Source organism: Schistocerca nitens, chromosome 3 (assembly GCF_023898315.1).
Source record: "Schistocerca nitens isolate TAMUIC-IGC-003100 chromosome 3, iqSchNite1.1, whole genome shotgun sequence".
NCBI lineage: Eukaryota > Metazoa > Arthropoda > Insecta > Orthoptera > Acrididae > Schistocerca > Schistocerca nitens.
In genome coordinates, this window is record NC_064616.1 from 620,502,756 (window position 1) to 620,524,811 (window position 22,056).

Here is a 22,056-nt window from a genome sequence, read left to right on the forward strand (position 1 = left end):
CCAAGTCAACCGGGCATCGAAAACCACCACCAAAAACCTGTGGGTCTCCACCACAGCAAGAAGTTCGTTGTCAAGAGAAATCCGCACTGAGGATGGACCGTTCGGCGCCGGCAGAAATGCATAACGCGGGTCTTGGCAGCCGAAAACTGAAAACCATGCGCTGCAGCCCAACACTGCGCCTTGTGGATTGCGCCCTGTAGCTGACGTTCAGCAGCTGCAATGCCAATAGAGCTGTAGGAAAGGCAGAAGTCGTCAGCATACAGGGAAGCGGAGACAGAATTTCCCACCGCTGCAGCGAGCCCGTTAATGGCTATTAAAAACAGGCAGACACTTAAAACAGAACCCTGCGGCACGCTGTTCTCCTGGACGTGGGAGAAACTATATGAGGCTGCGACTTGCACGCGGAAGGTACGATACGACAGGAAATTGCGGATAAAGATCGGCAGAGGGCCCCGAAGACCCCATCCATGAAGCGTAGAAAGTATGTGATGACGCCATGTCGTATCGTATGCCTTCTGCATGTCGAAAAAGACAGTGAACAGGTGCTGACGGCGGGCAAAGGCAGTACGGATGGCCGACTCCAGACTCACCAGATTGTCAGTGGCAGAGCGGCCTTTACGGAATCCACCCTGAAACGGAGCCAGAAGGCCCAGAGACTCCAGTACCCAATTCAAGCGCCAGCTCACCATCCGTTCGAGAAGCTTGCAAAGAACGTTGGTGAGGCTAATGGGGCAGTAGCTGTCCACCTCCAAAGGGTTCTTCCCAGGTTTCAGAATGGGGATAACAATACTTTCCCACCATTGCGACGGAAACTCACCCTCGACCCAGAGACGGTTGTAAAGGTCGAGGAGGTGTCGCTTGCAGTCCACTGAAAGGTGTTTCAGCATCTGACAGTGGATGCGATCTGGCCCAGGATCGGTATCAGGGCAAGCGGCAAGGGCACTGTGAAATTCCCACTCACTGAATGGAGCATTGCAGGATTCAGAATGGTGGGTGCGAAAAGAAAGGCTCCGACGTTCCATCCGCTCTTTAATGGAGCGGAAGGCCAGTGGGTAATTGGAAGAAGCAGAACTAAGAGCAAAATGCTCTGCCAAGCTGTTGGCAATTTCGTCGGAGTCTGTACAAACTGCTCCATTCAGTGAGAGCGCAGGGACGCTGACAGGTGGCCAATAGCCGTAGACGCGTCGAATCTTGGCGATGGAGTGACATGGAGGCCAATGGTGGACACATACCGCTCCCAGCACTCCTGCTTGCTTTGGCGGATAAGGCGGCGGGCCCGCGCACGCAGCCGTTTGAAGGTGATCAGGTGTTCAATGCAGGGATATCGCTTGTGACGCTGTAGCGCCCGCCGGCGATCTGTAATCGCTGCAGCGATCTCAGGCGACCACCAAGGCACAGTCCGCCGCCGAGGGGACCCAGAGGAGCGGGGAATGGCAGAATGGCAGATTCTGCGGCAATAATGATGCCGGTGGTGACCGATTGAACCACCGCATCAATGTCATCAGTAGAGAGAGGCTCAAGAGCGGCAGTGGAGGAGAACAAGTCCCAGTCAGCCTTATTCATAGCCCATCTGCTAGGGCGCCCAGAAGAGTGACGCTGTGGAAGTGACAGAAAGATCGGAATGTGGTCACTACCACACAGGTCGTCATGCACACTCCATTGGACAGACGGTACGAGGCTAGGGCTACAGATTGAAAGGTCAATGGCGGAGTATGTGCCATGCGCCACACTGAAGTGTGTGAAGGCACCACCATTTAAAATCGAGAGATCGAGCTGCGACAATAAATGCTCAACGGTGGCGCCTCGACCTGTTGCCACTGACCCACCCCACAGAGGGTTATGGGCAATGAAATCCCCCAATAGCAACAAAGGTGGCGGAAATTGGGCTATCAGCGCAGCCAGGACATGCTGCGAGACATCACCATCCGGTGGAAGGTAAAGACTGCAGACGGTAACAGCCTGTGGCGTCCACACCCGAACAGCGACAGCCTCTAAAGCTGTTTGGAGAGGGACAGACTCGCTGTGCAGAGTGTGAAAGACATAGAGGCAGACGCCACCAGACACCCTTTCATATGCTGCCCGGTTCTTATAATAACCCCGATAGCCACGGAGGGCGGGGGTTCGCATTGCTGGAGACCAAGTTTCCTGAATAGCAGTGCAGAAGAAAGGGTGAAGGCTGGTAAGTTGTTGGAGCTCAGCTAGATGGTGGAAAAAACCGCCGCAGTTCCACTGGAGGATGATATTGCCCATGGCTGAGAAAGGCGTGAAATGACTGGGAAGGCAATTTACGCCGCTTGTTCACTCACAGCCACCGATTCAGTACCCGTGCGAGTGACATCCATAGCGTCTGAGGGACCGGCGAGATCAAGGTCCTCAGCGGACGCTAGAATCTCGACCTCATCCTCAGACACAGAGCCCGAAGGGTACGGTGGGGTTGGTGCCACCGCAAGTTCTTTGGCCTTAGAGGTCTTTCTCTTGGACTTCTCTCACTGAACCTTGGGTTTCACCGGCTGGGAGGGCTTCACCGATTCAGTCTCCGGGACGGAAGAGGATCGTGAAGCCCTACGCCCGGCCGCTGGTGAGGACTTATGCCACTGTTGGCCGTCATCCTTCCCGTTGGTGGAACCCGGGGAAGGGAGGGTCCCAAGGGAACTCTTACGGGCGAGAGTAGCCGAAGAAGTTAGACGCTTCTCCGGCTGAGAAGCGGGGACGGACGTCCCCGACGGGTGGGAGGATGTTGCTCCTGAGGTAGGTGGTGCAGGAGCAACCGGTGGGGTACAGCCCCCCAAGGGCAAGGGGGCTGGAGGAGTCGTACTGCTTATCGAGCTGGCTGGAAGCCTTGAAACTGATGGGGCTAGCACAGTCGCTGTAGCAGCTGCGTAAGAAGATGTCATTCTCACAGGATGTAGTCTGTCATATTTCCTTTTGGCCTCAGTATAGGTCAGCCGGTCCAGGGTCTTATATTCCATGATTTTGCGCTCTTTCTGAAAGACTTTGTAGTCAGGCGAGCAAGGTGAATGATGCTCTCCGCAGTTGACACAGATGGGAGGCGGGGCACACGGAGTATTGGGATGTGATGTGCGTCCGCAATCTCGACATGTGAGGCTGGAAGTGCAGTGGGAAGACATATAGCCGAACTTCCAGCACTTCATGCACCGCATCGGGGGAGGGATATAGGGATTGACGTCACAATGGTAGACCATCACCTTGACCTTCTCCGGCAATGTATCACCCTCAAAGGCCAAGATGAAGGCACCGGTAGCAACCTGATTGTCCTTCGGACCCCGATGAACGCACCGGACGAAATGAACACCTCTACGCTCTAAGTTGGCGCGCAGCTCGTCATCAGACTGCAAAAGTAGGTCCCTATGGAAAATTACTCCCTGGACCATATTTAAACTCTTATGTGGTGTAATGGTAACGGGAACATCCCCCAACTTGTCACAAGCAAGTAACCTGCGTGACTGGACGGAGGATGCCGTTTGTATCAGTACTTACCCAGAGCGCATTTTGGGCAAGCCCTCCACCTCCCCAAACGTGTCCTCCAAATGCTCGACGAAGAACTGAGGCTTTGTGGATAGAAAAGACTCCCCATCAGCTCTCGTGCAAACTAAGAATCGGGGCGAATAACTATTACCTCCATCCTGAGACTTACGCTCCTCCCACGGCGTGGCCAGAGAAGGGAACGTTTTCGGATCGTACTTTTGAGCATGAAATTGAGCCCGAAAAAGCTTAGAGACTGCTGGCGGCTGGCCGCCAGCGAGAGATGATGTACCACGCTTCATTGCGGGTCATCCGCCCTGATGCCACCTACTCCGACCAAGGGCCCTCCCCACGGGCGCCACCCAGCCGCAGCAATAGCCACCTGGCAGGATGGCCATTGCCGGGAGTCCTGATGCCCCAGGGAGATGGGCATCTACTCCTTGGCATACGTCGGGAGTTAACGGTGCAGGCATCAGTAGAGCGATCCCTGTGTTGTCAGGGGGCTACAACCAACAGGGTACATGGCGGCCCCACCACAACAGACTGGCTACCGTGCTGGATCTTAAGTGCAAAAATGTCCAAGGTCGTCGTCGCAGTTAAAAGCAACACTGCAGAGTGCAGTGTGGTAATCGCACCCAGTGACGTATCCCCGCCCAAGAGACGGAAAACGAGCGGGACACCACTGCAACGACGAAAAAGTCGGCTAAAGGTCTCAATGCACGACAGATACAGTGCACCATGTAAGGCACCCTTCCCCAATTGGCTCGCTCTTCGGAATAATTTAGAAAGATGGAGGTCAAACCCGAGAGGGGACCATCACATAAGGCCGAAACATTTGAGACTCCTTTTAGTCATCTCTTACGACAGGCAGGAATACCACGGGCCTATTCTAGCCCCCGGCCCCCCAGGGGGACGTATTTGTTAGCATAACCAGTGTGACAAGCAGCCATGGAAACCTCAGTATAAATCACTTCGGAACCCTGGAATGAACTGAGGAGACAACAGAATTGGTGGCAAAGTAGAATTCGTGGCGAATGGCCACCGGAGCGACAGAATCCTCTGAATTGATGGAGAGATCAAGACAGAGCTGTGGCCGAGAGACGCACCATGGAGGGGTATGAGTGTGAGTGGAGAAAAGAGGCAGTAAAGGGAAGTGCTGGAGCTCAGAAAAGAGTGACTGAATGCGGGCAGCCATGGTAAACCCACATTGTGGCCACCATCAAGGGAGGTTGATCTCAGTGTCTGGATAAAGGAGACCATAATTAGGGTGCTTTGGCGTGCAGCGAATGTGGAACGCGTAAGATATCAGCTGATGTTGGCGCAAAACTCGCAGAGGTGGAATCCCCGCCTCTGCGAGAGGGTTAATCGTGGGGATAGTCTGGAAGGCACCAGTCACAAGTCGTACCCCACAATGGTGGATGGGGTCTAGTATCTGCAATGTCAAAGGTGACACAAAACCATAGACAGGACACCCATAGTGTAAACGAGACTGGGCCAGCGCTTTGTGCAATCGCAGGAGAACAGGATGGTCTGCACCACAGGTGGTATTGCACAGACATCTACGAACATTGATATGTGACCAGCACGTCCTCTTCAGCTGGCTACGATGTGGGAGCCATGTCAACTGGGCATCGAAGAACAGACCGAATAAGCAATGGATGTCCACCACCTCGAGGGATGGCCATTGAGGAACAGGTTCAGATGGGGATGGACTGTACGGCCACGGCAGAAATGCATGACACACGACTTGGCCACCGAAAACTGAAAGCCATGGGAGAGAGCCCAACATTGTGCCCAGTAGATTACCCCTATGGATAACATTCTGCAGCACCCATGATGGAGGAAGCAATATAGATACAAAAATCATCAGCAATCAAAGAGAGGGACACTGTCGGAGCAGCATCCGCCACCAGTCCATTAATGGCAACGAGAAAGAGAGGGATGCCTAGCACAGAACCCTGTGGAACCCCATTTTCTTGCCAATTGGAAGTGCTGGAGGAGGAACCAACTTGGATCCGGAAAGAGCGACAATAAAGGAACTTATGGATAAAAACTGGCGGAGCATCACGAAGGCCCATTCATGAAGGGTGGTGAGGATGTGGTGGTGCCAGGTGGTGTCACAGGCATTATGCAGGTCAAAGAAGACTGCAATGAGGTGTTGCCGATGGGAAAAAGCCGACCAGATAGTAGACTCCAGGTGGACCACATTATCCGCCGTAGGGCGGCCACAGTGAAAACCACCTTGAGTCGATGACAAAAGGTTGCTGGATTCAAGGATCTGAAACAGCCGCCGACTCAAGGAGCTCGCAGAGGGTGCTGGTAAGGCTAATTGGATGGTAGCTAGCCAACTGAGGACGTGGCTTCCCAAGCTTCAACACTGGAATAACAATGCTTTCCTGCCACTGGATAGGAAAGACCCCCCTCACTCCACAGACAGTTGAAAAGGGTGAGTATACGACATTGGCCAGCCACCAATAAGTGTGGGAGCATTTAGTTATGTATCCAATCTGGTCCCAGAGCCGTGTCGGGACAAAGGGCAAGGGCGCTGGCAAATTCCCACTTGCTAAATGGGGCATTATAAGGTTCCAAGCAGCGAGAAATGAAAGACAAAGGCAGTCGCTCTGAGCGACGAACGTGGGCAGGTACTGAGTCGATGCAGAGGCTTGGGCAAAGTGTTGAGCAAAATGCTCTGCGACAAAGTCCGGATGGGTAAGGACAACACCATGTACAGAAATTTGCCTGAGATCCGCCCAGACTTGGGAAGACGGGGTGTGCAGTCCTATGGCAGCCACATATCATTCCCAGCAAATCCGTTTCTGAAATATGATTAGGTAACGGGCCCGGGAGCACGGAATCGTTTAAAGACCAGAAGGAGAGCAGTAGAAGGGTACCGCTTGAAGTGTTGAAGAGCACGGCGGCAGTCTTTTATGGCCACAGCAATTCCCAGAATCCACAAAGGGACCATCTTCTGATGGAGTGAACCCATGGAAGAAGGAATGGCTGAAACAGATGCGGAAAGAATGGCGGCCGTCAAAATCTGTGTAGACTCGTCAATACTACTGTGTGGTAGTACAGGGGGGGGATGGTGGTAGAGGAGAAGGCCCACCTGGGAGGGTGACGGAGCGAGATATACTGAAGGCAGGTCAAAACAATCGGGTAATGATCGCTGTCACATAAGTCATCGTGGACACCCCACTGCATGGAGGGAAGAAGGCTGGGGATGGAGATGGAGAGGTCAATGGCAGAGAAAGTGCCGTGTGCCACAATGAAGTGTGTGGGAGCACCGGTGTTTAGGAGACAGCCCTGCCAGAATAGCTTCAACAGTCCTGCCCTGGGCAGTAGTCGTGTGACTACCCCAAAGAGGGTTGTGGGCATTAAAGTCCCCTAGAAGCAGGAAAGGAGAAGGGAGTTGATGAAGAAGGGTGGTTAGGGCAAGGGACGTGGGCAGCCTGTCAGGCAGGAGGTAGAGATTACAGATTGTGATTGGAGTACCCAGATGGGTCCTGACAGCAATTGCTTCCAGAGTGGTATGGAGGGGAACCCATTTACTAACAATGTCCTTGCAGACCAAGGAGCAAACACCACCAGAAGCCAGCAAAGGGCCAATTTGGTTTCAACAGAAAACATGGAACCCACGAAGGGTGGGTGAGTACGAATTCACAAAATGGGTCTTCTGGAGAGCACTGCAAGCAGCAGAGTAGGAGGAAAGAAGGGGCTGCAACTCCGGGAGGTGACACAAATAGCCATTACATTTCCACTGGAGGATTCTCAAGCTGGAGCCCAAATGGGAAGCAAACGGACTGGAGCCAGTCATGCCGCCAAGTCGCCATCTGTCACCGATAAGGATGGGGTAATGTCCAAATAGGTGGGGTCAGACTTGGTTGGTTCTTTGGCTGGAGGAGGAGAAGGCGGTACCTCAGGGGTACCGGAGGGGCCCTGCCCTTGTTCTTGTGTTTCTGCTTCTTCTCTTGTGAAGAAAGAGAAGGGCAGACTGCAGTGAGGTCGGGCAATGAATAATTACACCTGGAAATCTTGGTGTCCACCGGCCGTGGATCGCGCAGCCGATGTGGAGCTGCGTATCACCTTTCAGGGGGGTGCCAGGAAGAGGAGTCCTGGGAGGGAGCTCCAGTTCCGGCGGCTGCTGAAGAAGGGGAGCGCGTCTCCAGTGGGGGAGGGGGAGCAGGACCCAAAGGGGTGGGTATGAGGACTGATGTGGAGGGGGAGGGGGAGTGGGGGAGTGAGGGTTAGGTGGAAGGTGTGGTGCGAATGGGGCGGGGCTGGGAAGAGGAAGGGGTAGGAGGGGGAACAGATGTAACTGAAGCAAAAGTAGAAGTTACAGGCACGGGATGGAGCCAGTCATACTTTCGACAAGCCTCAGTGTAGGTAAGTCGATCTAAGGTCTTGTACTCTTGACTCCATCGTTCTTTCACATACTCCGGGCATGCTGGCGAGCGTGGAGAATGTTGCGCATTACAATTTACACACACTGGCAGGGGAGCACAGGCACTCCCCTCGTGGAGGGAGCACCCACAGTCACTGCAGAGGGGATCATTGGTGCAGCGTGAAGACATGTGGCCAAACAGTAAGCACTTAAAGCATCTCATGGATGGTGGAATGTAAGGTTTCACATCACACCGATACACCATCACCTACACCTTCTCTGGGAGGGTATCCCCCCTCGAAGACCAGGATAAAGGCACCTGTATCGGTGCAACTGTTTTTAGGGCCTCGCAAAAAAGAGGTCTTTATGAGAAAAGAACTGGACCACATTTTACTCACGTATTCCACTTCACCATACTTATCTTCAATCATCTCCATGAAAAACAAAGGCTTTGTGGTGGCAAAACTTTCACCATTTGTTCTGATACAAACCAGGTACCAAGTGAAATGTTTCAACGCAAGCCAGCAAGCTCGACCCTCTTCCCAGGGGTGGCCAGGTAGGGGAAGGCTGAAGGATTAGAAGGAGTGTCATGTCTTCTATCACTCTTATAGATGGCCACAAAATGGCCAGGATGATGAAGCTTTTGTCACTTCATGTGTAAAATGTCCATCCTAGTACCACCCACTCTGACCAGGGGCTCACCCGGTGGGTGCCACCCAGGCACAGCAAGGGCCACTGCCGGGAGTTCTGATGCCCCAAAGTTATGAGCACTGACTCCTTGGCATCCATGAGGCATAACAGCTCAGGTACTACCAGTGTGATCCCTGTGTTGTCAGGGGGCTCAGCCAAGTGGGTACTTAACAGACCCACCACATGGACTGGCTACTGTGCTGGTGACCTAGGATGAAGGTGGGGGAGGGGGGGGGGGGGGGAGAGGAGCCTGCACCATGGAAATTAGGTTGGGAGTTCATCCCCAAATGGAAAACGTTGGAAATGGAGGTCGAACCCCAAGGGGACCAAAAATGCCTAAAAGGAGATGGAAACAGCAAATTAAACAACAGCACATACCAATACAAAGCCAGGAGGATAGTCAGGTTGATATAAAGATGTCCACCAAGAGGGAAAAGAGGGGGCAGGGAGAAAGGAGCAAGGGCAGGGAGGGAGAAGAACAGGGACACTAATGCAGTCTGGAAAAAGGAAGGAGACTGCAATAGCTTGGGGCCACATGTGCGCCACACATGTACCCACAAAAGGGACTGTGGGCGCCTGAGGGGAGGGGGGGGGGGGGCATCCATATGACCTCATTTACTGTGTAGCTACCGGTTTTGGCACTTCAATGTGCCATCTTCAGGACTTAGTTGATGAATGTGTTGTCACGATCTATATATACGCTGCATCAGTGGCCAACTTCACTAGTTTACACACACTATCCATAACTGTCGCGTCAGCACTCCAACCATCAACTGCCAACTCGTCAACTAAGACCTAACAACTGCACATTTTAGCGCCGAAACTGGTAGCTACACAGTAAATAAGATCATAAGGATGGCTGTAGGCTTTTTATTTTCTTACACAGTCTTTGATTGAGACCCTCCACTTGGCACCAAACCAAAGGATGCTGATGAACTCCAGTGCTGTGAATTACGAGCTCTGCTTTCACTGACCCCCCTCCCCGCAATATGAACTCAGTACGGCCTCAGAAATCAAGTGATAAGCATCATTGGTGCCAATGTGAGCCACACAACTTGCAAATGACTGCACCCAGCACACTTCATAGCCGCACGCATAACCTTCTCCACATCTCAGTTATGGTCCTCCCCACAGACATATTGAGTGTACACTGGTTTTTGTTCCGGTCCTGAACACTATTTCCTTAAGGGGCTCCATAATGCGCCTAACAATGGAGCTCACAATAACTAGAAAATCCCTCCACCCCATGTGCTCGCTCGGGCCCTGCTGAAGGAGTGCCCACCCATCCTCTCACAGGGTCAATGGGCAAGGCTTAATGGCCAGCCTGCACACTGACTGTCGGCCTCATGCGATGCCAATGCATCAGCACCTGTCACTCACCCAGCAATGAGGGCAGGTCCCTTGCTTCGGGTACACCGTAAGATACCTCATCAGCAGAGCCTTTGGGCAAAATAAGTGACAACTGAGGTATCTCATGTAGCTAACCAGATTCTCTGCCACCATTACAAACCGAGGCAGCAGCCTGAAAATGGCTGACTGCAACCAGAAGTGCCCCAGCTGTTCACGAACTGCAACCAGCTGCTCCTGTGTCCGTTTACAGCATGCACGTATCTTTTCCATCCCAGCACGACTAACTTAAGAAGTAAACCATAAAACCACACAGAGAAAAGTAAATATGCAAACCGCTACCCTTTGGAAGTGTAACCAATGCAAACTGGTACCTTACTGAGCTGTACAGCTGGCCGTCCAAAAGAAATGATGACTGTGCTACAGACTGCCTGAATCTACACTTCGCAGTAACCTCATATAAGAAACACAAATGGAATTTAGGAATTAAACTCTGAACAAAGCATACAAAAGGATCAATAAATAAATTGCTGCTCCCCTGGATTATAAAAGGTGACAGCTGTAATCTGAATAGGGCTAATGCGAGAGTTCGTCTAACAATGAGTAAATAAATACGAATGCAGGTGCTACCACAAACAGCATAGCAAATGGATTACTGCAGCCAAGATAGACATAATGCCAACACCCACCACAGTAGTACAAGTTTATATGACAACTAGCTGCACACACGATTATGAGATTGAAATAATGTATGATGACATAAAAGAATTTGTTGTATTAATTAAGGGAGAAGAAAATTTAATTGTGTTAGGGAACTGGAATTCGATAGAAGGAAGACGAAGAAAAGAAAAACAGTAGGTGGATTTGTACAGGGGGAAAGGAACGAAAGATGAAGTTCCCTGGTACATCTACATCTACATTTATACTCCGCAAGCCACCCAACGGTGTTTGGCGGAGGGCACTTTACGTGCCACTGTCATTACCTCCCTTTCCTGTTCCAGTCGCGTATGGTTCGCGGGAAGAACGACTCTCTGAAAGCCTCCATGTGCGCTCTAATCTCTCTAATTTTACATTCGTGATCTCCTCGGGAGGTATAAGTAGGGGGAAGCAATATATTCGATACCTCATACAGAAACGCACCCTCTCGAAAACCTGGCGAGCAAGCTACACCGCGATGCAGAGCACCTCTCTTGCAGAGTCTGCCACTTGAGTTTATTAAACATCTCCGTAATGCTATCACGGTTACCAAATAACCCTGTGACGAAACGCGCCGCTCTTCTTTGGATCTACTCTATCTCCTCCGTCAACCCGATCTGGTATGGATCCCACACTGATGAGCAATACTCAAGTATAGGTCGAACAAGTGTTTTGTAAGCCACCTCCTTTGTTGATGGACTACATTTTTTAAGCACTCTCTCAATGAATCTCAACCTGGTACCCGCCTTACCAACAATTAATTTTATATGATCATTCCACTTCAAATCGTTCCGCACGCATACTCCCAGATATTTTACAGAAGTAACTGCTACCAGTGTTTGCTCCACTATCATATAATCATACAATAAAGGTTCCTTCTTTCTATGTATTCGCAATACATTACATTTGTCTATGTTAAGGGACAGTTGCCACTCCCTGCACCAAGTGCCTATTCGCTGCAGATCTTCCTGCATTTCGCTACAATTTTCTAATGCTGCAACTTCTCTGTATACTACAGCATCATCCGTGAAAAGCCGCATGCAACTTCCGACACTATCTACTGGGTCATTTATATATATTGTGAAAAGCAATGGTCCCATAACACTCCCCTGTGGCACGCCAGAGGTTACCTTAACGTCTGTAGACGTCTCTCCATTGATAACAACATGCTGTGTTCTGTTTGCTAAAAACTCTTCAATCCAGCCACACAGTTGGTCTGATATTCCGTAGGCTCTTACTTTGTTTATCAGGCGACAGTGCGGAACTGTATCGAACGCCTTCCGGAAGTCAAGAAAAATAGCATCTACCTGGGAGCCTGTATCTAATATTTTCTGGGTCTCATGAACAAATAAAGCGTGTTGGGTCTCACACCATCGCTGTTTCCGGAATCCAAAAACGACATGATACTCGAGCAAAAAACATGTTCTAAAACTCTACAACAGATCGACGTCAGAGATATAGGTCTATAGTTTTGCGCATCTGCTCAACGACCCTTCTTGAAGACTGGGACTACCTGTGCTCTTTTCCAATCATTTGGAACCTTCAGTTCCTCTAGAGACTTGCGGTACACGGTTGTTAGAAGGGGGGCAAGTTCTTTCGCGTACTCTGTGTAGAGTCGAATTGGTATCCCGTCAGGTCCAGTGGACTGTCCTCTGTTGAGTGATTCCAATTGCTTTTCTATTCCTTGGACACTTATTTCGATGTCAGCCATATTTTCGTTTGTGTGAGGATTTAGAGAAGGAACTGCAGTGCAGTCTTCCTCTGTGAAACAGCTTTGGAAAAAGGTGTTTAGTATTTCAGCTTTACGCGTGTCATCCTCTGTTTCAATGCCATCATCATCCCTGAGTGTCTGGATATGCTGTTTCGATCCACTTACTGATTTAAGGTAAGACCAGAACTTACTAGGATTTTCTGTCAAGTCGGTACATAGAATTTTACTTTCGAATTCACTGAACGCTTCACGCATAGCCCTCCTTACACTAACTTTCACATCATTTAGCTTCTGTTTGTCTGAGAGGTTTTGGCTGTGTTTAAACTTGGAGTGAAGCTCTCTCTGCTTTCGCAGTAGTTTCCCAACTTTGTTGTTGTACCACGGTGGGTTTTTCCCGTCCCTCACAGTTTTCCTCGGCACGTACCTGTCTAAAATGCATTTTACGATTGCCTTGAACTTTTTCCATAAACACTCAACATTGACAGTGTCGGAACAGAAATTTTCTGTTTTGATCTGTTAGGTAGTCTGAAATCTGCCTTCTATTACTCTTGCTAAACAGATAAACCTTCCTCCCTTTTTTTATATTCCTATTAACTTCCATATTCAGGGATGCTGCAATGGCCTTATGATCACTGATTCCCTGTTCTGCACATACAGAGTCGAAAAGTTCGGGTCTGTTTATTATCAGTAGGTCCAAGATGTTATCTCCACGAGTCGGTTCTCTGTTTAATTGCTCGAGGTAACTTTCGGATAGTGCACTCACTATAATGTCACTCGATGCTCTGTCCCTACCACCCGTCCTAAACATCTGAGTGTCCCAGTCTATATCTGGTAAATTGAAATCTCCACCTAAAGCAATAAAATGCTGAGAAAATTTATGTGAAATGTATTCCAAATTTTAGTTCTGCCACTAATGCTGCTGAGTCGGGAGGTCGGTAAAATGAGCCAATTATTAACCTAGCTCGGTTGTTGAGTGTAACCTCCACCCATAATAATTCACAGGAACTATCCACTTCTACTTCACTACAGGATAAACTACTACTAACAGCGACGAACACTCCACCACCGGTTGCATGCAATCTATCCTTCCTAAACACCGTCTGTACCTTTGTAAAAATTTCGGCAGAATTTATCTCTGGCTTAAGCCAGCTTTCTGTACCTATAACGATTTCAGCTTCGGTGCTTTCTATCAGCGCTTGAAGTTCTGGTACTTTACCAACGCAGCTTCGACAGTTGACAATTACAATACCGATTGCTGCTTGGTCCCCGCATGTCCTGACTTTGCCCCGCACCCGTTGAGGCTGTTGCCCTTTCTGTACTTGCCCAAGGCCATCTAACCTAAAAAACCGCCCAGCCCACGCCACACAACCCCTGCTACCCGTGTAGCCGCTTGTTGCGTGTAGTTGACTCCTGACCTATCCAGCGGAACCCGAAACCCCACCACCCTATGGCGCAAGTCGAGGAATCTGCAGCCCACACGGTCGCAGAACCATCTCAGCCTCTGATTCAGACCCTCCACTCGGCTCTGTACCAAAGGTCCGCAGTCAGTCCTGTCGACAATGCTGCAGATGGTGAGCTCTGCTTTCATCCCGCTAGCGAGACTGGCAGTCTTCACCAAATCAGATAGCCGCCGGAAGCCAGAGAGGATTTCCTCCGATCCATAGCGACACACATCATTGGTGCCGACATGAGCGACCACCTGTAGATGGGTGCACCCTGTACCCTTCATGGCATCCGGAAGGACCCTTTCCACATCTGGAATGACTCCCCCCGGTATGCACACGGAGTGCACATTGGTTTTCTTCCTCTCTCTTGCTGCCATTTCCCTAAGGGGCCCCATTACGCGCCTGACGTTGAAGCTCCCAACTACCAGTAAGCCCACCCTCTGCGACCACCCGGATCTTGCAGACTGAGGGGCAACCTCTGGAACAGGACAAGCAGCCATGTCAGGCCGAAGATCAGTAGAGTTCTGCACAGTGGATAATTGGTAACACTTAAAGAATCATGAAAAAACGTTTTATATGTGGAACAGACCTGGAAACACACAAAGGTTCCAGACTGAATAAATAATGGTAAGACATTTCAACATGAGATTTTAAACTGTAAGACAAGTCGAGGGGCACACATGGTCTCTGACCACAATTTATTGGTTATGAATTGTGCATTAAAACCGAATAAATTGCAAAAAAGGTAGGAAATTAAAGAGCTGGGTCCTGGATAAATTGAAGGAACAAGAGGTGGTTCAGAGTTTCAGAGGGAGCCTTAGGTAACAACTGACAAACACAGGAAAGGAATAAGTACAAGACGAATGGGTTCCTTTGAGAGATGAAGTAATTTAGGCAGCAGAGGATCAAATAGGTAAAAAGACAAGGCCTAGGAGATACTGAATTTCATTGATGGAAGGAGAAAATACAAAAATGTGGCAACTGAAGCAGGCAAAAAAGAAACAAATGTCCACAAAATGAGCAACTGAAAGAATATAGAAACATATGTAACTACTGGAATGACATATTACCTATAAGAAAATTAAAGGGTCCATTAGAGGAAAGAGATGCAGCTGTAAATCTCTATAGCTCAGACAGAAAACCAGTACTAAGCAAGGAATAGAAAGCTGAAAGGTCGAAAGGGTATACAGGGAGTCTACACAGGAGAGACGAACTTGTAGGCAATATTATAGAAAGGGAAGACAATTTAGATGAACATCAGATAGGAGAAATGACACTGCAAGAAACATTTGACAGAGCACAGAAAAATCGAAGTCAAAAGAAAGCCCCTGCAGTAGACAACATTCAGTCAGAATTACTGGTATCCTTGGGTGAGCTAGCACTGACAACACTATTCCACCTGCTGTGCACGACATATGAGACAGTGAAATACCATCAGACTACAAGAAGAATGTAATAATTCCAATTCCAATGAAGCACATGCTGACAGCTGTGACTATTACCCAACTATCAGCTTAATAAGCCATTGTTGCACAACACTAACAAACATTATTTAAAGATGAATGTAGAAACTGGTAGAAGCAGATCTTGGGGGACATCGATTTGGATTCCAAAAAAATGCAGGAACATACAAGGCAATATTTCCCCATTACTTATCATAGAAGATAGCTTTTGACAATGTCAATAGGAATATACTCTTTAAATTCTGAAGGTCGCAGCAATAGAATTAAGGGAGCAGAAGGTTATATGCAGCTTTGACAGAAACCAGACGGCAATTATAAGAGTCATGGGGCACTAAAGGTAAGCAGTGGTTGAGAAGGGAGTGAGACAGGGTTGCAGTGTATCCCCAGTATTAGTCTGTTCATTGAGCAGGCAGTCATGGAAACCAAAGACAAATTAGAAGAAGGGAATTAAAGTTTAGAGAGAAGAAATAAAGACTTTGAGGTTTGTCAATGAAATTTTAAAACTCTCAGGAGACAGCAGCAATGGGCTTGAAAGAGCAACTGCATGGAATGTGTCTTGAAATGAGAATAAAAATGGTTCAAATGGCTCTGAGCACTATGGGACTCAACTGCTGTGGTCATTAGTCCCCTAGAACTTAGAACTACTTAAACCTAACTAACCTAAGGACATCACAAACATCCATGCCCGAGGCAGGATTCGAACCTGCGACCATAGCAGTCGCACGGTTCCGGACAGCGCGCCTAGAACCGCGAGACCACCGCGGCCGGCGAAATGAGAATATATGATGAATGTCAACAGAAGCAAATCAAAGATAGGTCTATGGAATGTAGTTGAATAAATTCAGGTGATGGTGAGGAAATTAAATTAGGAAACTATACACTAATAAAAGTAGATGAGTTTTGCTAATTTGGCAGTAAAATAACTTATGATGGCCGAGGTAGAGAGGATATAAAATCTAGACTGGCCATGGCAAGGATAGCATTTATGAAGAACAGATATTTGTTGAAATCAAATATAGATTTCAGTGTTAAGAAGTCTTTTCTGAAGGTGTGTGTCTGGAGTGTAGACATGTATGGACACAAAATGCATGTGATAAACAGTTCAGACAAGAGTACAATAGAAACTTTTGAAATGTGGTGCTATGGAAGAATTCTCGGAATTAGTGGGTAGATCATGAAATCGGTGAGAAGGTGCTGAATAGAACTGGGGAGAAACGAAATCTGTGGCACAACCTGACTAAAGGAAGGGATCAGTTGATAGGACACATTCTGAGACATCAAGGGGTCACCAATTTTGTGCTAGAGGGAAGTGTGCAGGGTCAAAATTTTACAGGAAGATGAAGAGATAAATACCAGGTGTTGGTAATTATTTCAACACACGTCACTGAACAATGTACTTTGCAAATACAATGCTTGTTACAGGCAAATCTGCTCTTAAAATGTCATCGGAACCTCTAATAAACCTCCCTCATTACTGAGAGATGCAGACTCAGTTTTTTCATACGTACATACTGTTACCTTATTACCATTATTATCAAGTTATTACCAATCCTACATCATTTCACCAACCAACATTGCAGTTTAAATTATACCATAGTGGATACTATAAAACAAAGTTAAGAACTACATTAAAATATACTCAACAGTAATAAGACAATCAACATGAGAGAACAGTGTAGTAAAACAGCAGAGTTGCTCCTGTTTTCATTGGCACCGAGTTGCAACTCGGCAAGAGACACTGTTACATCACCAGAAAAGTATTCCTCTATATTGCACAATGGGTGCTCTTTTGCTATACTTACAGACAGGCAGGTACTACAGTAATTAAAATATTGCAACATTCTCATAAAAGTGAAAATAATGTTAGTACGTCATAAGATTCCCATAAAAACACAGTGAAAAATAATGTTAGTATATTTTATCAGAAAATCAGGGGATTAAAAAGTAAAGTAGACAAGCTTCTTGTTTGTTTAGAAGATTTAGTAACTGAGGGTGGAATAGATGGCACTAAGCCTGTCTGAACATCATATAGTCACAGATAAGGAAAAGGACAAAAGCCTTCAGCACAAGCAAGCAAACACACTACATGGAGAGAGAAGTTGCAATATATGTTAAAATTTATTAGAGCATGAAAAATTTAGACACTAAAAATTTTGGAGTAGAGCAACTTACACAAGCGTGTGCGTGTCAGCATAAACTAAATAATGGTAGCTGTGTACAGGGCCCCATTGGGAAATTTTCAGCTATTTTTGAAAAACTTGGATTCTTTGTTATACTATCTGTCAGACAGAGGAAAGCAAATTATTGTTTGCGAGGATTTTGGTGCAGAGTTTCTGAAAGTGTCTGTTAGAGAGCTTGACCTTGAAGTATTACTTGGTTCTTTCAATTTAATGTCAGTTATTGATTTTCCTACTCAGATAGTAAGGAAAACAGCACACTGATAGATAATGTTTTTAGAGACCATGATAAATTTAATCGAACAAAAACTATTCCTGTTAAGAATGGTCTGTCTAATCATGATGCACAGCTAGTTGCAGAATATGACGAATCTTCACATAGTAATGCAAAACTGTCCACCAAAATAGTGCATTCAATTAATGGTGTAAAAATAGCAAATTCGTGAGAAAGCATGCAACAGTTAAAAGGGGATGGGATGTACAGGGTAACCTGGTGCTAATATAAAAGTTAATCTATTTCATGATATCTTTGTGAATATATCTGACAACAGTCTTCCTAAGAAAACAATGAACATAATTGTAAGAAAGTATCTGAAAAGCCATGACTTACTAAAGGGATAAAAATATCTTGGTTGGATTGGGGGGGGGGACAAACTGTAAGGTCATCAGTCCCTTGTTCCCAGTAAAATAATTACACAAGGGATACAAGAAAAGAAAGGAGACGTACAGCACAATAACAGGAGAATGGAAGAACCAGAATGGCAGGAGGACAACCAACACTACTATGGACAAAACAGGAAAAGAAAACCACACAGAGAAGCAAGAAACAGGTAAAAGGAAAAATAAAAAGAGAGCAGATGACCGGGGCTGGCTGACCACGAGAATAAAAAGGAAAAGCCAGCCACTCTGTGACACATTAAAACATCCAGCCTAAAAGCATTAGAGTGGAGAACACAAAGGAACAAATGACATGCGCAAAAACTTGTATAGAGTGATGAAATCCACCGTCACATATAAAACTAAATTAGCCAATAAGGCACTGTCAGCTAACATTAATGGCAACAAGCCTGGAAACTGAAGGGTCCATCACAGGGCAGCCAAAGGACAGCTCACCAAGATATAGACCACTGTCAGCTGGGCGCCGCACCGACACTGAGGTGGGTCTTCATGGGGCAGGAGGTAGCCATGTGTCACCCAAGCATGGCCAATGCACAGCCAACAGAGAACCACTGAGTCCCTGAAAGAGGTCCGCATGGAGGTCCTCCACACAATCTTAGTCTCCTTAATTTAACGCAGTTTGTTGTGCGTACTGAGGTTATGCCATTCCGTCTAACAAAGCCACAAAACCTTGCGGCATCATACTGAACGCAGGTCAGTTGCAGAGAGGCCGATCTCCGTAAGCGGTTTCCGCATAGCCTGTTTGGCCAGCCTGTCAGCAAGTTCAGTGCCTGGGATTCCCACGTGTCCTGGGGTCCACACATACACCACTGCATGACCAGACCATTCCAGGGCACAGATGGACTCCTGGATAGTCGCTACCAAAGGATGACGAGGGTTGTACTGGTCAATAGCTTGTAGGCTGCTCAAGGAGTCAGTACACAGAAAAAACTACTACCCAGGGCATGAACGGATGTGCTCAAGAGCACAAGATATAGCCATCACCTCTACAGTGAAAACACTGCAGCCATCAGGCAAGCAATGCCGTTCAATACGTCCTCCACGGACATACGCAAAGCCGACGTGACCATCAGCCATCGGTGTAAACCACTTAATGGCCTCGGTACATGCCAAGAAGACGGGATCGGACAGGAACTGCAATTGTAGGCCCTCACCTGAGCAGCCGATGCGGGAGATGAAACACTGTGGGTGAGAAAAGGAGACGGTAATTCTGATGAGCAGGGAACTACGAACATGTGCATGCCTGACCTGCAATGGCAATATTCGTGAGAACGAAGTACTTACAAAATATCAATTTGATTCTCATACAGCCTTTTCACCAGAAAATGCTTACAGTGATCAAATATTAAATGCTTTGAATAATCAAACATCACCCATTGGGATATTTTGTGGTCTCTCAAAAGCTTTTGACTACGTGGGTCATGAAATTCTTCTAGATAAGGTTAAGTATTGCAATGATAATGAAATGGACACCCTAGCTGCAAACAGGCGTTGATGTACTTCATTGGGGACATGTTGAAAATGTGTGCCCCGACCGGGACTCGAACCCGGGATCTCCTGCTTACATGGCAGACGCTCTATCCATCTGAGCCACCGCGGGCACAGAGGATAGTGCATCTGCAGGGCACGCTCCCCGCGAGATCCACATTCCCAACATGTTCACAACACTACATTCGTAGTGCGCCTAATAGATGTTTGCCCATCATACTCATTACTCGTGGCAAGGGATAAGTCCCTGCAGGGTGTCCATTTCATTATCATTTCATTTCTAGCAAAGCTGCATGGTCATCCACGGTAACTGTTCTTTCGGGAACAGATACTACCATCATATATATAGTTAAAATATGGCTTCCCGGCCATTGACCTCCTTGTGCGAACGCACACGCTATGCCCTAACTCATACGGGACTTGGTAGATTAATCTGCCACGAGTAATGAGTATGATGGGCAAACATCTATTAGGCGCACTACGAATGTAGTGTTGTGAACATGTTGGGAATGTGGATCTCGCGGGGAGCGTGCAAGGGATAAGTCCCTGTAGACGCGCTATCCTCTGTGCCCGCGGTGGCTCAGATGGATAGAGCGTCTGCCATGTAAGCAGATCCCGGGTTCGAGTCCCGGTCGGGGCACACATTTTCAATATGTCCCCAATGAAGTACATCAACGCCTGTTTGCAGCTAGGGTGTCCATTTCATTATCATTTCATTTCTAGCAAAGCTGCATGGTCATCCACGGTAACTGTTCTTTCAGGAACAGATACTGCCATCATATATATAGTTAAGTATTGCCATATGAGTGGGATAGTGCACAAAAGGTTTAATTCATATTTAACTGGAAGAAAGCAGAAGGCTGAAATTAAAAGTACAGATAGTCTGCAAAAATCAGCAGAGCCCCCTAATTGGGGAGGTATCAAGAACAGTGTCCAACTGGGTTCAGTCTTGAGTCCCGGGTCAATCCATACCAAGTGGTACAAGAAAAAAGTAATTGGTTGCTTGACCATCTCAGAAAAATTTTATAAATTCTGGCTGATTTCCCCAATGTTTAGTAGTAACAAAAATATTTTTTTAAAAAATTTATTGTTTATTATTTTGAAATGGCGGCCATATTTGTTCCAGGCTGCATGCGTTTTTTCGTATTTGCAAGCATCTACATTTTTTACAATTATTCAGTAGTGGACTGTCCTAAGCCTTTCAGATAAAATGCATTTACATAATGAGATTTTCCTTCTGCAGCGGAGTGTGCGCTGATATGAAACTTCCTGGCAGATTAAAACTGTGTGCCAGGCCGAGACTCGAACTCGGGACCATTGCCTTTCGCGGGGAAGTGCTCTACCAACTGAGCTACCCAAGCAAGACTCTCACCCCGTCCTCACAGCTTTACATCTGCCAGTACCTCACATCCTACCTTCCAAACTTTACAGAAGCTCTCCTGCGAACCTTGCAGAACTAGCACTCCTGAAAGAAAGGATACTGTGGAGACATGGCTTAGCCACAGCCTGGGGGATGTTTCCAGATGAGATTTTCACTCTGCAGCAGAGTGAGCGCCGATATGAAGGAGTGCTAGTTCTGCAAGGTTCGCAGGAGAGCTTCTGTAAAGTTTGGAAGGTAGGAGGCGAGGTATTGGCAGATGTAAAGCTGTGAGGACGGGGCGTGAGTCGTGCTTGGGTAGCTCAGCTGGTAGAGCACTTGCCCACGAAAGGCAAGGTCCCAAGTTCGAGTCTCGGCCTGGCACACAGTTTTAATCTGCCAGGAAGTTTCAAAATGCATTTAGTTCAACACACTCTGAGCTACAAATTATCATCATTATCACTTAGCTGAATGTATTGTTCAATATATTTTTAATAGTTCAAAGTTATCAGCCACAAATAAAAAAAACACCAGTTTTGAACAGTAGTTTACCAGAGAAAGATTAATTTTTCAGCTTTAGTAATATTTCTCCTATTACACTGTATAGTATAATTACTTTTTATAGAGTGAGCAGCTTACACTTAAAAAATACTCTATTTTAAAAAATGGATTTTTTTAATTTTTCCATTTTGTTTTTCTTTATGAAAGGAGATGTTAATAAAATTTTTGTTGTTGTTATATTGACTTGCTGTCCTGTCCGAAAAGTAAATCAGTTTTTTTTATGGAAGGGTGCTGCTGTTTAATGTAGTTTGTCAATTTTAATTGAAAAATGTGCACTGCTGTAGTGTTGTGTTCAAGGTAGTCACTTATGATACAAACGCTGTGGCTCATTAGTTTATCTTCATCTTTATTATAGAATACAAATGGGTGAACTGTGGCCTGTTTGTTTAGCCTTAGCCAGTGGTGCCCTTGTACTTCATCTTTAACAACAATGGAATAATTTTCCGAAAAGTCAGAAAGAACTAAGCATTCATCAGCTGCCAAGGTTTGCTTTTTGTCTTTCAAAAACTTACTTTGAGCTATTGCAATAAAATGATGCATTTTCAGATTTTCAAGGTTAGCCACCAACACTTCAAAAAA

At 47.1% G+C, this 22,056-nt stretch overlaps 1 protein-coding gene and 1 non-coding gene across 2 annotated transcripts in view; both read right to left on the bottom strand.

The window, feature by feature from the left end:
• LOC126248558 (set1/Ash2 histone methyltransferase complex subunit ASH2) overlaps positions 1 to 22,056 on the bottom strand; it is a 186,766-nt gene that overhangs the window by 159,246 nt on the left and 5,464 nt on the right. The window lies entirely within an intron of this gene.
• On the bottom strand, positions 19,598 to 19,672 carry Trnat-ugu (transfer RNA threonine (anticodon UGU)). The gene has a single exon. It is a non-coding gene; the product is annotated as a tRNA-Thr (tRNA).